At 47.1% G+C, this 16,757-nt stretch overlaps 1 protein-coding gene across 10 annotated transcripts in view; it reads right to left on the reverse strand.

Moving 5' to 3' along the window:
• LOC135911384 (glycine receptor subunit alpha-2-like) overlaps window positions 1-16,757 on the reverse strand; it is a 348,733-nt gene that overhangs the window by 40,307 nt on the left and 291,669 nt on the right. For 2 of the 10 annotated variants that reach the window (XM_065443639.1, XM_065443638.2), the window contains one exon: window positions 10,542-10,689. The exons of the other annotated variants lie outside the window; for them this stretch is intronic. The gene's annotated coding sequence lies outside the window, so the exon portion shown is untranslated. The remainder of the gene's footprint in view (window positions 1-10,541; window positions 10,690-16,757) is intronic. 10 annotated transcript variants of the gene reach the window in all.

The raw sequence follows: 16,757 nt of genomic DNA on the forward strand, positions 1-16,757 counted from the left end.
ATCACTGGATTTGCGATCAGGGTATTGGCAGATACCCATGCACCCAGACGATAAGGAGAAAACGGCCTTCGTGACACCAGACGGTCTTTATGAATTTAACGTTATGCCGTTCGGCCTTTGTAACGCGCCAGCAACATTCGAACGATTCATGGATACTATCCTCCGAGGACTTAAATGGGAAATTTGTTTGTGCTACCTCGACGATGTGGTGATTTTTGGCAGCACATTGAGTGAGCATAACAGCCGTCTCAGTCTTGTTCTGGATTGTGTCAAACAAGCCGGCTTGATCCTAAATTCCAAGAAATGTCGTTTCGGGGAAACCGAGACGTTAGTACTTGGGCATCTGGTCGACAAAAACGGTGTGAGGCCAGATCCACGGAAGATTGAGGCAGTCAGCTCCTTCGAAGCACCGAAGTCAGTGCGGGAGTTGAGAAGTTTCTTGGGCCTGTGCTCGTATTTTCGTCGCTTCGTCCCAAGATTCGCCGACGTGGTGTACCCCCTAACATGTCTTCTCCAAAAAGCCGTCCCTTTCAACTGGACATCGGCTTGCGACGACGCGTTCCGCCAGCTAAAATTTCTGCTAACGTCAGGGCCCATATTGCGTCACTTCGATGCATCCGCACCTACGGAAGTGCACGCTGATGCCAGTGGCATCGGCATCGGTGCCGTACTTGTGCAACGTCATCAAGGAGCTGAACACGTTGTGGCTTATGCTAGTCGCTCTTTGACTAAGGCGGAACGCAATTACACTGTGACTGAACAAGAATGCTTGGCAGCTGTTTTCGCTGTCCACAAATTTCGACCCTATATCTATGGACGCCCGTTCACTGTCATTACTGACCACCACGCGTTGTGCTGGTTGGTGAATCTCCGTGACCCGAGTGGACGACTGGCACGTTGGGCTCTTCGACTGCAGGAGTACGACTTCGTTATTTCCTACAAGTCCGGGCGTCGCCACGCAGATGCGGACTGTCTCTCCCGCCTTCCTCTGACGACGACGGAGTGTGACGAAGACAATTTTGATGACTGTTTTGCTCCCATTTCTTCTACATTCCCAGATTCGATGACTTTCAAAGCAGAGCAGGAAAATGATATTAGTTTGGAACCTCTATTTGTAGCCGCATCGCGTCCTGGAGCCACCGGTCGATTTTGTGTCCGTGACGGCCTGCTTTACAAGACCAATTATGCTGTTAAAGGAGCACGCTTCCTTCTGGTGGCGCCGCAAAGTCTGCGAACGGACATACTGAGAGCCATGCACAACGATGTAACCTCTGGTCATCTAGGATTCGTAAGAACTTTGAACCGGACACAGGAGCGTTTTTACTGGCCCAAAATGCGGGCCACAGTCAAGCACTACGTCGCCAGTTGCGAACAATGTCAACGCTACAAGCGCCCTACGACCGCTCCGCCAGGTCTTCTCCAACCTCTGCCGCCACCTTGCCTGCCATTTGAACAAGTGGGTATCGATCTTCTGGGCCCATTTCCCCGATCATCTAACGACAACCGATGGGTGATCGTATGTGTCGACCATCTGACCCGTTACGCGGAAACGGCGGCCGTACCATCTTCAACAGCTGCGTCCGTTGCGACGTTTTTGCTTCGATTCATTATTCTTCGACATGGTCCCCCCCGTGTCATCATTAGCGATCGCGGTCGTCAGTTCGTTGCGGACGCCGTAGAAGAACTGCTTCGTCTCTGCAGTTCGCAGTTCCGTCATTCAACGCCTTATCACCCTCAGACAAATGGGCTCGTGGAACGTACGAACAGAACTCTAACTAACATGCTGGCCATGTACGTATCTTCCGATCACAAGGACTGGGATGACGTACTCCCTTTCATCACCTATGCTTATAATACTGCAAAGCATGAGACGACCGATTACAGTCCTTTTTATCTCCTTTACGCACGTTCACCGCTAAGCTGCATTGACACTATACTACCGTTTGACTTTCACAGCGAGTACTCTGTTGCCAAGACGCTTTGTCTTGCCGAAGAAGCCAGGCGTATCGCTCGTCTTCGCACTGTGGCATCGCAAGACCGATCGAAAGAGCGCTATGACAGCCGACATCAGTTTGTCTCGTACGCCAAAGGAGACTTTGTGTGGTTGTGGACTCCGCAACGTAAACGTGGCTTATGCGAAAAGTTTTTACCCCAGTACACGGGCCCATTCGTCATTGTAGATCGCTTGAGTGACTTGACGTACGTGGTGGCACGCTTGACGTCGGCTGGTCGTCGGTCTAGCCGGACCCAGTTAGTACATGTTGCCCGTCTTAAGCGGTTTCACCCTACGCTTTCCGAGTGATTTGGACTTGCCCAGCGGGCTTCGTCTGGCAACCGGGGATTGCTACGGCATGAGCCGGGCGAGGAGAAGAAGAAGAAGACGTTAGCGTGTGCATGCGTGTGCAGCCTCGGGACGCCATCTTTACTTCGCCATCAATCTCGTAACAATATATATATATATATATATATATATCGCGTTCGACGGTATAACGACGACAATAGCAATAAACGTACTCGACTGTCTCTTTACAGTTGCAAGCGTCATCCATGGTAGGCTGCACCATTCCGATAAGGGAGGAGCAGGCCTTCGTAAAAGCCACCGCTATGCAGAGGCAGGGCAGTAAGCCTGCACCACAGCGGGAAAGCCGCAATGGCCTTTGCGGCTTCAAGTGGGCCTCGAGAATGAGGCGACAGTTCGAGAAGGATCGGTGCGCTCGAAGAAATTTGCGCCTTGGTATTAGCAAGCAAACTAATGCCCTTCGCAGCGCTTGTTCTCGACAAGGGCATGAGAACTGTCTGGGTTGTATCAAACATGTCAATATCTTGCTTTGAAACTTTCTCAATGCGATGCCCGTAAGCGCGGTTTTGTGCGCAGTGTGCTAAAAGCGCTCTTAGACATACTAAGAAGGTTGCTGACTAACACATGCCTTCGTCCTCTCTCTTATGGTCGTCCACTAACCTTCTAATTGGTTTGTTTCGTTATACTGGCGAGTACGTTCCACTTCACTCCCGCGTACGCGCTTAAAGCAGCGCGCGTTATATCAAACCGTGTCATGGTTAATGCTTTATAAAAATGCCGCCCGCTGCATCTAGAACCGTTCGCGTTTACGAAGTCATTAATATTGATTGCGGAGAGGAGGCAGAAAGACGCTCGCAGTGGATCGCGCTTGTGCTTTAAATATACATATGACACGTTACGAGACTGGTTATGCTATAATCGATACTGCTGCACGTACCATACTCCTGCGCTGCTCATACTAGATTTGATGTATAGCTGGATATTGTTCATGTCCTTAATCAAGTAAAAAAAAATCATTTGGGGAGGCAAACAAAACTTGATCCAAGTGTAAGAATAAAAAATAAAGTCGCCTTTTCACCCGGTATGCAAATAATTTATAGAGATCGCAAAGTATTTGGCTCTTACACGAAGTATGTTTAGGAGTTTTGCATGCGGTGAACATTCCCTTACTAAAAAAATGGCTGTGGCTTAGCTAAGGTTAAGCCCAGGATGCGAAGCATACTAGCCTTTATTTTAACGCGACAGCGTTAAGGAGCTCGTGTCGCAGAAAGGCCGGTGTCGTCGGCGTCGGCTCAGGCGTGCGGCGCTTGCTCAGGCGCACATTTCGTTGTCGCGCCGAACGCTGCGTTGCTCGACGCTCACTGCGTCCGATGTGGGGCGCGTAGTCGCTGCGCCGTAGCAAAGCCACCTAGAAACAGTCTCTGTAGCATGCCGCAACCTTCGCTTCTCATTCCAACCAGCAGCTCTCTCTCCAGGAGGCATCTCACCTCGTGAGTGTCTAGCAGAGGCAAGCGCAGCTGCTTATATACCGCCGCGAGCGACGGCGCGAGTCGAGCCCCGTTTCTCATCTGTCGTGACGTCAGGGTGTCACGTGGTGAGCCTTGAAGGCGACGACGCGAACGACGGCGCGAGTTGGAGCCCCGTTTCTCCTCTGTCGTGACGTCACGGTGTCACGTGGTATTGAAGGCGACACCGCCGCGCCTGAGGAGCTGGGTTGAGCTCTAGTAAAATGCTTCGCATAAAAACAAGTGGGGTGTCTCGCGCACAATCGCACACGTGAACGCGTTTCGCTCGATGACCACGAGCACTAGCAATCAGAGCGCTGGCGTTATGACGAACGCCGACAGAGTGGAGGGAGGGTGCTGCTGCTGTCTTTGTCATCCCAATTGTTCTGCGCCTCCTGCACCGAGCACACCACGTGACCTCCAACACCGGGCGTGGTGGAAGAACAGTGTGCATTGTGTCGATACAGGGCTTTGGGCTTGCAACCTCACATGCTCGCCCTTCGCCCTGGCACCCGCAGTGGCGCTGCTTCGCGATCACGTGACCGCAAATCCTGCCAGTCTCTGCGACTGCCACGACGAGAAGCCACGGAGCGCATGAGAGCCCTCGACGCTGAAGGAGAGCAATCCGAGCGAACAAGCCGAACGCAAGGCACTCTCTCTTTCAACGAACCGAAGGAAACGTTTCTCGCGAGAACTGTCTAGAGCACTCCAAAACGACCAGCCGAAGATGCCATAAAAATACACGTATGTGAACGTACCAGGGTGCAACATAGTTTACACAAGCCTAGCTTTTACTGCTAGGAGGTTCGCGCTTTGTAGACATTTTTTTAGTGCCTGAGAAATTTACAATGTCAAGAACGCCGGCCGTTCTCGCATCAGGGATATTGACAGAGTGTAGGTTGGCTTTCTTGATTGCGACGAGACCATACCGCATGGCTTCGTCTATTTCGCACCGTTTTATGTTGAAAAACAGACCATGACTGCTGCTACATGCCGAGTGGACTAAAGAAGGTTCACAGGAGAAAACATGTTGAGTCCTTGGACTTGGCCGTCATCTGCACAGACAGCCAGCGGAGCCCTGCGGCAGTTTCGTAAAGACGGCTGGGCAATGTGACTTCCTTTGAATGTACGGAGAATGCTGTTGCGGGCGTGCGCATAACGTTTGATTCCGTTACATGCACTTCTTGTTTTTCTTTTCTGCCATCTTTCTCCTTTATGATCGCATACTGGGTACAACCCAAATAACATTCCCGCCTTTCCTTTACATTCTTTCACTTCCCAGTTGAAAATGACAACAGAGGTTGTGTTCAGTACTACAGAAATTTCTGTTGTACAACAGGATTTTTCTGTAGTAACTACAGATTCCTGATGGAGCGACAGACTTTTCTGATGTACAACAGACATTTGTTGTTGCTACTACAGAAGTACAGTCTGTCGTATGTCTGTTGTTACAACAGAAAGCTGAAGCTCTACAACAGATTTTTGTCGTACTACAGAAATTTCTGTTGTACAACAGGATTTTTCTGTAGTAACTACAGATTCCTGATGGAGCGACAAACTTTTCTGATGTACAACAGACATTTGTTGTTGCTACTACAGAAGTACAGTCTGTCGTATGTCTGTTGTTACAACAGAAAGCTGAAGCTCTACAACAGATTTTTGTAGTACTACAGAAAAAAATTGTCATCACTACAGGCACCCTGTTGTCCCAACAGAAATGTTCCTGAAGTAACCCGAAAAACTTCTGTAGTGCTACAGAGAGCTGTTGAAATACTACAGAAACCTATTGTGGCAACAGGCCCCCAATTGTCACAACAGAAATGTTCCTGAAGTAATGCGACCAACTTCTGTTGTACTACAGAAAAATGTTGTACGACAGAAGCCTATCATTGCAACAGGCCCCCAGTTTTCATAACAGAAGTGTTCCTGAAGTAATGGACAAACTTCTGTTGTACTACAGAGAACTGTTCCACAACGGAAACCTATCGCCCCAACATGTACCCAATGATGACAACAGAAGTGCACTGAAATTGTGTGATGCGACAAGCTTATGTAGTGCCCGGTTGAAAAGGACAAAAGGAATTCCTGTCGCAACTACAGAAATTCTGTTGTACGACAGAAGTTGTTGACATTTCTTAATTGGGAGACATTTATGACATTACGACAGAAATTCTGATTTCGCAACAGAAGCATTCTGTCGCGACAACAAGAGTTCTGAAGTCGGAACAACAGCTTTATATCCTGACAGCGACTCCGACGTTACGACACCAATTCTGACGTCGCAGCAGAAACATTCGTTCGCGACGGCCAAGAGTTCCGAAGTCGCAACAGAAGCGCTTTCCGTCGCGGTCTTTTAAAATTGTATGTTTTCGCATCGGTGGTGTACACTGTACTTTTCACTTGCGCGGTATTCAATCGCGCTTCTCTGAAGCCGGCAATGCTGATGGCACCGACACCGGTAATAAAGTCGACGTGGCGAATAGTTATAATTGTGCCGTGACGACGCAGCACCAGCAACGCCCTACCGGCCTCCTCAAAATCGACCGCTGATCAAAATCATACCATCTGCGGGAATGGCTGCGTATCCGTTTCTTTTCGTAAGATGTGGCACACAGGCCTGTGGACTTACAAGTGCTGTTACACTGACACATTAGTTAATTTCCCAGGAATATTTCACAAGCTTATGCGAAGCGGAAAAGAAGATTTGGGTTGTTCCACAAAGTTGCGTGAAAAGCTGTCTCGCTCGGGTCTCATTAATCTGGTACAGTGCTGCCGTGAGAAGCCAGTATGCTGTCAGAAAGAACTCTCATCCACGAATGTTCATGTAGCTATTTTGCATTGAACACACGAATTATATGCGCGCTCAAAAGTGTAAAGAACGAGAGACAACTGTCGAAACTAGCAGTAATAACCCTAAAAGGCAACGTTGTCTATTTCTGAATTGCTTATTTAATAAGGATATCGTACATCAAAATCGATGTTCTAGCACTGCAAGATGTACCTGTCGATGGTACGAACACTCTTGCTCTTCTAGAGATGCGGCACTTGACGCGGTGGAGTGATAGCGGATCTTGGCTCTCAACATGCAAATGTAAACATCAGCGCATCGGCACGTCGTACTGTTCACATGGCCAAAACGTACACTCGAAAAGCATGTCAGGGGTGTTGCAGTGGTAAGATGCCGGGCTCGGAATCGTGAGGTCGCATGTTCGTTCCTAGGCGACGACGTTTTTTTTCAATTTTTTTAACTTTTATGTTTTTCTTTTTTGTACTAACAAATTTACATAACCTTACGGACGTCTCTGTCAATTTTTTATTAAATATTGATCAAGAACTACACAACTTTCTACTACAGGACGTCACACTACCGACAACAGAACTACAGACATCAGAACTACAGACAACAGAACTACAGGCAACAGAACTACAGACAACAGAACTACAGGCAACAGAACTACAGGCAACAGAACTACAGGCAACAGAACTACAGAAACAACGTCCCAAAATACGACAGACTCTTAAAATTTCCTGTTGTGTTTTTCAACTGGGTTTCCTTGGAAAATTGTTGACATGCAGGTTAAAGTATCAACATTCCCCGCAGATTTAAAAAAAAAAGTTAGTGGGGTTCTACGTTCGAAAATCACCACCCCTTCCGGTCCGTGAAGATGGTCGAACAGCGAAGCTGTGTTAGATACACCGAGTATCGGGCGCGCACTTGGGATCGGCCTCCCGGCCGTGCCGTTTAAACTCGGTATCTCTGGTGCGCAGCTTGGGGTCGGCTCTATGAAGACGAGCCGGTTCACGAGCCAACTTTCCATGACGCCCGCGGTAGGCAGCTTCTTCCCCAAGAGTACGAACTACACGTGGCCTTCCCAAGTTGTAGCTGGGTCGGAATGGGCGGGACCACTAATCCTGAGCTTCGTATAGTAGGCGCAAGGCTAACCACATTATATGCGGGTGCTGCAATCGTTTAGACGATTGGTTGCATTGGTTTGACGATTGACGTGGCTGCCAGCACTTCTTGCGCCAGCCGGAAGTGTCGGCACCAACGCGCTCCTAGTATCGCCTTTCAATCGCTGGGCACTGTTCGTTGGCCGCCAACCGCCAGCATGCCATTTGTTTCTTTCGCGGTGGAATCAATCATCGTGAAATTGCATGCCGTTCTAGCTCAGTCGCCCAACATGCACCGTGTGACGACTGTATAAGATTCGCGTAGGGAGAAAGGCGTCGCCCAACTCCTTTCCGCCTGTTGAAGTCTTCTTTCTCTTTCCCGCTGAGTCAAGTGGCCCCTTTTAGCGAAGTCCGACAACTACGGCTCAGGGTCAGCATAAGAAGCTTCGCTGTAAAACACACACACACACACACACACACACACACACACACACACACACACACACACACACACACACACACACACACACACACACACACACACACACACGCACACACACACACACACAAACACACACACAAACACACACACACAAACACACACACACACACACATGCAGGCGCACAGACACGCACACGCGCACACACGCAGACACATTCTGCTTATGAGGCACGCCGTAGTGCGGAGATGCCGAATTAATTTTGACCGCCAGATGTTCTGCAATGTACACCTAAATGTAAGTAAACGAGGGCTTTTGCATTTAGTCCCAATCGAAATACGGCCGCCATGACTGGGATCGAACCGGCCACATCGAGTTCAGCAGCGAAACGTCGTAGTCACGAGGCTACCGCGCCCGCAGATAAACACAAGTGCTTGCACTTTGCAAGAGCCAAAGAAAATAAATATTTCCTACACGTTAGGCCACTCGGAAACTTACTACATGGACGCCATAAAGTACGGTAAAGGCAGCCGCATGAACACAAGGTTTGGTGCAACAGCCGATAAAAAAAACAGAGAATCTCATTGTTCGCTGAGAACCAGCAGATTGGAATATATGCCAGACCTGAGCGGTGATTTCTCTGCTCGAAGGTGACGATAATAGACATATATAGGTGCTGGCAAAATGTGCAGCTGTAGTTTCAGCCACACACACCCGAACGCAACTGAGCGGGGCGCCATCCGTTGATCTTGTGTGTAACTGAATTAACTTTTCTTGCTCGTTCAGCTGCGAAGTTTTTTTTTTCTTCTCCTTTGACTTTCGTAAGGACGGCTACCATCTCGCTAGAATGTCGGAGGTTCTTTCTTGCAGATAGTTTGTTCGTGCGATTGCTGTGATCATCGATATACATTCGGGGCACCGGTGAACCTAGCACGCGAAAAAGCGATCATTTGGCACAGGCGCAGGCACTCGTCATAGTCACCAGATGCTTCATTATTCGTCTCTAAAGATGAACGCCCCCACATAAGGATGTCGTCGGACCGAGAGACGGAGTCCTATCGTGAAATGTTCGAAACCTATATGTCAAACAACGTCAACAGGCGCAAAATACTTTTTATTTCTTTTATTTTTTGCTCAAACAGAAAACTTTTCGGGGAACCAAGCAAGCGTATTGAACTTCAGGAGTCCCCCCAACATGGTTACAGGAATAGCGATAAATAAAATCACCCATGAAACCACTCGACTCTTTCAATGCGCTGTAAAACGCCGCCGATCAATTTCTAAGCATAGTACCTTCGAGGCACCCTTAAAGTTTTCCTGTTGAGTCTGCGGACGTACGCAAAACGAATTACGGGCTCTCTATGCCATGTACGATATATAGTTATGTTTTCTGTTACGTCGAACGTCCCACTCGGAAAATACAAGTTATCCGCTGAGGGTTTCAGCGATACAAACTGGAAACTGGAGGCAAAACGGGGAAAGACATTTGTCGGTAAGGGCAGTCTCCCATTGGCTGGTCGTTTTCGCTAGTAATGTATGTGACACCACGATTAGTTGGTAAGTGTTTTCAGGAAGAGTTCTATATATATCGTAATGCTGTTTTGGCAATATTGAACTTGGCCTTCAGTAAGTAATAGGACGATTCATTTCTCTTACTATGAGCCTTAAGCATTTCAGTGGCGTATAGTAATTTGGTATTGCCAGAACTTTTCGTCGTGGTAGTTAAGAGTAATAGGTGACCACATCCGCGTCTTGCACGCGTAACGTTATCGTTAGGAAAGGGTTCAACTAAAGCAAGATAACTGGCGCAGACATGGAGTTCATTTCGGTTTTTTTTTACATTTGGTGCCAGGACTCGTGTCTGTGACTGCGGTGGGACTGCAGCTGAGACTGAGGCTAGAACTGCTAGTCCATGCATTGACATAGTCACCAGGCAGGCGTTATCTGGGGGTACGCTAGGTAGGAGCATCTTCCATTAACTTGTGCTCCGTTCAGACATTTCCCTTCAGCACGATAGCACAAGGTTGCTCGCAAGGCTGGAATGTCCACAGAGCCACAGAGCTTCGCGAGGAACACCCTGTCAGCGCTGCCCTAGGAGCAGCCAATGGTACCGTACTTGCACGATTTTAAAGCGCAGGTTTTTTACAGCGAAGCTCTTAAGTGCTACTTTCCCCACTGCACGTCTGCGTGTACAAAAAAATTCCCGAAGATAGTGCAATGCCGGGCCGACCCACGGCGGAGGTGCAGTTCACCTTTAAAGGGCCCACATACACAGCTTCGCTGGTCATCCTCCTTCACAGAATGGAAGGGCACTTAACTTTCGAATAAAAATTGCGTTCAAATTCACGTACACTTTACAATCATAACTATTTCCACTGAAAATAAAAAAAGAGTACAGATACTCACTAAAAAAGACCTCACTGCAAGGTAGCTAGCCACACTGCCATCGAACAGACGTTGTTGTTTTACGCCTTGATTTGCGCTCGCCATTTTCCACGTTGCTGTACGCCCGTTGCAGCGCTTATGCTCAACAGCCTTATGTGGATGTAGAGCACTGGCAGAATGAAAAAAAAGAAGACGTTGTCGTTACGACGCACTCTTCAAACGTAAGGCAATCCTTCTGGCAGAAGAAGAAGCTAAGCAGGCAGGGTTAAAAATTAAAATAAATTATGGAGTTTTACGTGCCAAAACCACTTTCTGATTATGACGCACGCCGAAGTGGAGGGCTACGGAAATTTCAAACACCTCGTTTTTTTTTTAACATGCACCTAAATCTAAGCACACGGGTGTTTTCGACCCCATCGCAATGCGGCCGCCGTGGCCAGGATTCGATCCCGCGACCTCGTGCTCAGTAGCTCAATACCCTAGCTACTGAGCAACCACGGCGGGCACCAGGCAGGGTCGCGTGTGTTAGGCGTTCCCGAGACATGAGTCTGCAATTGGCAGCAACAAAGGAATTTGTAATCTATTATATAGAACTGAAACTGACTTTCTGTGATCGGCAGACCGCGAAAAGGAGGTGTGTTGTCGCACTTCTACAGTGACTAGCCGTTATGATTTAGCCATGTGCATGCCTGTGTGCTTTTGTGTTACGTAAGACTGTTTCAACACTTTACACGACGACTCAATTTTCGTTACTCGATGTGCACGGTAGAATCGGCACCAAGTTACTTTTTGTTGGATATTTGAGGGGTAAAATATCTGCGCGTTACAATCGAGGGCGTGGTAGAAACGTGCAGATAAGGTGTGCCCAATTACCCACGAGATTTTCACTTCGGTGATAACTTTAGGGCTCGCAAGTTCACGACGAAGAAGTTCTGCCACGACATCTGCGCTGTAGGTCTCGCCATCGTAGTGACTAGGACATTGAATCTGGGTGTGTAACAACACAGTAAAAATGACGATTTCCAGGATTGCAAGTCTGGAATGAGGAGATTTGTGACAAGTACCCCTCAAAAGGAACGATGATGGAATATGCCTGCGTTATGCCTACAGATACACGGTGGAATTCACTACACGTAGACATTGATGACTGCAAAGGACTTTCCACAGCGCTTGATTCAAATTTTACCGTTGATGTGGCCGCTAAAGGAACCGAAGATCATGATATCAAAACTCTACATTGCTCTAGCGGAATATTACGCATAGAGACTCCAAGGTTGATTATGAAGACCAATCACCATCCCCTAAATTATCTGCACTCAACAACGTGCAACCAGCTCTAAAGTCAGAAGAGGCCGCTCTTATCTGCATAGACAAACGGACTTGGTATGAGCCAGATATCGACCTACTCGAGATCGATATAGAAAAACCCAATAAGTTCAGGCTGGAGATTTGTTACGCAAAAGCTGGATTGGAAATGTGGATGAAAGATATGCCGTGCACTACAGCAGTTGTCTCTAGGAGTCCCTCAATGTGCGTTAATACTTACAAAACGGCGGCGAACGTAACTGAATTCAAAAGCAACAGCACTCCTACGGAGATCATGGCGGCTCCGTCAGATGAGGTGACTTCAGCGCCCGCAATCAGAAAGGACCTGATTGCAAGTGCTACGGACACACTGTGATCAGATTAGCGTAATTTGAGGGAGCGCGCGAAACAAGAGTTATTTCTATGTTCATGGACCCACGACTGCGTTGAATGCTGTGAAGATATTTACGGTGGTTCTCTGACGGTCATCGAGGAACTAGTTATTCCTGCGAATTCACCGAATAGTCCATGTAACGGAGAAAGAAAAGGGAATCGAAAAAGAAGAAAAACAAATGGGACGCCTCTGGAAGAAGCCGACAAGATAAAAATGACTTACGTTTTTCCAGCCACTAGCGAAGAAGCTCCAGAAAGTATCCAAGCTCATGCGCGCGAGAACGAGAGTAACAATGCCCCAACGAATATTCGAGATCAATCGTTTCGGATAGCTAGGCGCGAAAGCTGTGCGTTAGGCGTCGAGAATGTTTTCCCGAAGAAACGAAGAAAATCCTGACCGAATCGACAACAGAACATGGATGCCCAAGAGAAAGAACGCTTGAATTGAATTGACACGAGAGGACCCTTATTAGGTGAAAAAGAAAACAACACCCAAAAGAAGACAAGACCTCGGAAGAAATTCTTAGCTCTGTGATAGCGGGCCGAGAATGATGGTACACCGGTAGACCACCTCCCTTAAAGAGGTCATATAATTTCATCAGAAAGATCGGAAACACAGCTGAAAGAGAAAGCAACATCCTGCAACATCTCGGCAACATACGGACAGCTTCGAGATGGACAGTGTTGACTGCACTAGGACTATCTTCAACGTTCATGGAGGAGGCCCAGTAGAAGCGCACAAAGAAGTCGACGATTGCATGTGCGTCACTGATTCACGAACCTGGAGCGGTAGGCCGGCAGGGTTTGAAGGTACAGGGTCGTCATGAACCGACATGCCTGTGGCTTGTAAACGAGACAACAACCTCGCCCACCTACTTCTACATGGATGTCCTTGTATAACAGCAGAGAAACGGTAGTGCATACAGTAAGAGAGAAACCCGTCTGACTCCTGCAATTCAACAGCAGAGATGAAGCGTCACGAGGAGAGGCTCCGCAACAAACGATCGCTGATTGACCGCAACGTGGCCGACTCAGTAACTTGATGGCAACGTTATATTTTCTAGGCACTATAGCAATGTTGAGGTTGCCGTCGGCCAGTCTGATCTACTTACATCGCTTGTTTAGCAGCTCCCGCCAGGTACGTCAATACATATTAGAATTTTTTCTATTGGTGGCAACTCGAGGTTTTGGTGAATCGTCGCACTGCGTGTAGTGATACCAAAATTTTAGGCACCTGAAGCCACGGAAGTATTACTGACCGGTGACCCGGCTCTCTACGCTGCAAAATAATTTACACATATACACAAAATAAGTGTGTAAATAAGTCTATAAACAGCACATTTACACCCTTTCTGAATGCAAGGGTGTGAATTGTCTACAAATTTATACCCCTATTAACTTTTAAGAGTGTAAGTTATATTACAGTGTAACCTGGCCTTGAGACACCAGAAAGCTGCTCGTTACTACTCTGGCCAGTAGTAGTCGAACTGTCCCTGGCTGTTTGACTGTTCCCTAATATACGGTTCGCTGAGCTTGGCTGACTACTGCCACCCGTTCCAAGACGAACTGGTCATCAGAGATAACATAAAGCTTCTCTTCGTTGTAGTCGGCAGCAACCACAAGTTTGTTTTCTACAGCGTCGTTTTCAATTATAACGAGGATCTCGAGTTGGCGGAGCTCAGGTTCCTTGCATTTTCGAAAATCGACGTGCCTGTTTACTTCGCACGCTTCAGAATCGGGTTGCTGCGGCAGTTCTGTCTGGAGCGTAAGATCTTGAGAGACGCTAGCCCTGATTGTTGCACTCACTTTCTGAAGACGCTTGGTCGAAGTCATCGTATTCGCGGAAGGGTGATTACTGGCTTTCACCGCGCCAAAAATACAACAAACGAAGGCCCTAGCTTCCGAACAAGTCTTTGCTCGCCAAAGGCTGAACAATCATTCTACTTCGTCCTCAATATGCATCGCGCTCCCCTCAAACTCGGGCCTCGTTTATCAATTTTCAACAGTGTTGGTATAATAAATTATGGGGTTTTGCGTGCCAAAACCACCTTCTGATTATGAGGCACGCCGTAGAGGAGGACTCCGGAAATTGCGACCACCTGGGGTTCTTTAACGTGCACCTAAATCTAAGTACACGGGTGTGTTCGCATTTCGCCCCCATCGAGATGCGGCCGCCGTGGCCAGGATTCGATCCCGCGACCTCGTGCTCAGCAGCCCAACACTATAGCCACTGAGCAACCACGGCGGGTGTTGTTATAATATAAATGTATAATACCAAATGTAAATATAGATTACTGCAATGCAGTGCCAAACTCTATTGTAATGGGATATGATAATACACTGATAAAAATGGACGGTATCATTATTACTTATTATGCCATTATTTGCCACCTTGGTATAAGTGCACTCGGTAACAGTATAGTTAGCAACATTACTGAATAAGCAGTCGCTAGTAAGGATCAGCTAGCAATTTGAAACGCAGTTAGCACAAACGGATGCTAAGTTTCTAGCCTCTAACGCATATATCGAACCAGCTCTGATGTATTTCTTAGCTAATACTTACTAGTAACAGTTATTAACTGTACTATTACAAAGTGCAGCTATATCTAGATAAGATAATGGAGTGAATATATGTAGGAGCAACAATGACCTTTTTTAAGAGTGTATAATAAAATGCACGATGTATGCCACATGCTATAGGTGTTATAAGGCATACATATTCCTCCTGTGAAGCCTGTATATAGATAATGCATCTTTTTACGCACACATGCGAAATATACGTAACATGTTCAACGCAGAAGGGACGGTTCGTACCATCTCTGATAGTCTCCGCCTTTTTTTTTTGCACAGCATACCATGAATATATAATAGTGCACAGAAGGGTCTGATATTACGGTTTCCGGTGAAAAATTCATCACCCATGCTACTAAGCTATTAGTTGCTGTATGCTATTATTTTTTATAACGTCGAACAGGGTGTGCGCTGTTGTAGCCAAAGCGACTGAGATAGACTCAATTTTCTTTATTGACTGTGGCATGAAGCTCCAGTAACCACTTCATTCGTTTCACGGTGCTGACTGATGCCTACATTTCCAAGTTTGTGCGTCATTAAACGTGTGTGCGTTTTTTTCAATCTCCTTCTTTGATCTCTGGGGATATATGAAACCTGCAGCACCACGCCAACCGTTTTACTCGGCTGACATCTACAGTTAAAATTTTTCTCACCAGCGCACACAAACTTTCACAAACTCGTTGACGTATACAATTTCCTCGGGACACGTTCTTGGAATACGCGTTTTCTTTTAATTTTTTTTGCGTGGTGAGTGGGGTGTGTTGTGTGAATAACGTAACGCGGCATTGCGTATTCAAGAGACTATTCCACAGGCTAGAGGAGTGGCATAATGCAGTACAAACTTTCTGCTTAGGAGTCAAAGTTATGCTCGAAGGAGTCAAAATTCGAAATGTCATATCTTTTTGTTCACTACTGTAGTTTTGTCAGTAAGAGTTATGTTGAAACCCGAGGCTTAAGGTCAGTATCAAAGAGGGCTTCAACAAATGCCACTGTAGCTTAAGCTATGCCACGAAGCGGTTTCCGCCTTTTTTTTTCTTTTTTTTTAATATCAGCTAAATTTAGCTAGAAAGAACATGGAAATTCTCGCGACACACAAGAGGTGCTGCTGTGCTTCTATTGATTCACCGCTAAAGCTAGGACCGATAAAGTCGCGGCTCATTTAGTAATTTTCGTATCCAGAATTCTTAGTGCTTTGGCGTTTGTGTAAATATATATTTATCGGGTACTCGTAGGTCCTGCAACGTATTCGTAACCCAGATGAATTGGGCGCTGATGGCGTGACATGTGTAAAATAAATTAAATAAAGAAAGTAAAATAAATTAAAGCGCACTAGTACACTAGCGCATTGCCGAGTCTAGTGTGGGCTGCGGGCATTTACTATGACCCGCCGTTCAGCGACTAAGGAGCTCTGCGGCTAAACACGAGGTCGCCGGTTCGAATACCGGCCACGGCAGCCAAATTCGATGACGAGGAATGCGAGAACGCCATAGTGTACATAGACTAAGGTGCACGTTAAGGAACTGCCAGTAATGAAAATCAATCCGGAGCATTCTTCCACTACAACGTCTCTCATGTAGCCTGGGTTTTGGTTAGGGACATCAAAACTAGCGGTTTGATTCGGGCTTATGATGGGCAATCGACCGTTTTGACCATAACTGTAATAATGTCAGCAGGCACTTTCATGAAAACACTTCCTGCCTTCTCTCACGCTTAGGTGTCGTTGCTTTTAACGACTGTGCGGTGCAATGTGTGCAAATCGAAAATGAATATGCCTGCATAGGAAATATCTGCTGAATATATCCCTTTGTCCGATGTACGTGGGTAAATGCTTAGCAGGCACGCCTTAATGCAGCGGTGACCTTCCTCCCGATTCTATGCTATTCATGCACTGTTCACGGTGAGCTGATCTCATTGATAATGTGGCCGGAGCGTCGAACCATGTACCGACGATGCGCGGAAAGTACGAAA

Source organism: Dermacentor albipictus, chromosome 6 (genome assembly GCF_038994185.2).
Source record: "Dermacentor albipictus isolate Rhodes 1998 colony chromosome 6, USDA_Dalb.pri_finalv2, whole genome shotgun sequence".
NCBI lineage: Eukaryota > Metazoa > Arthropoda > Arachnida > Ixodida > Ixodidae > Dermacentor > Dermacentor albipictus.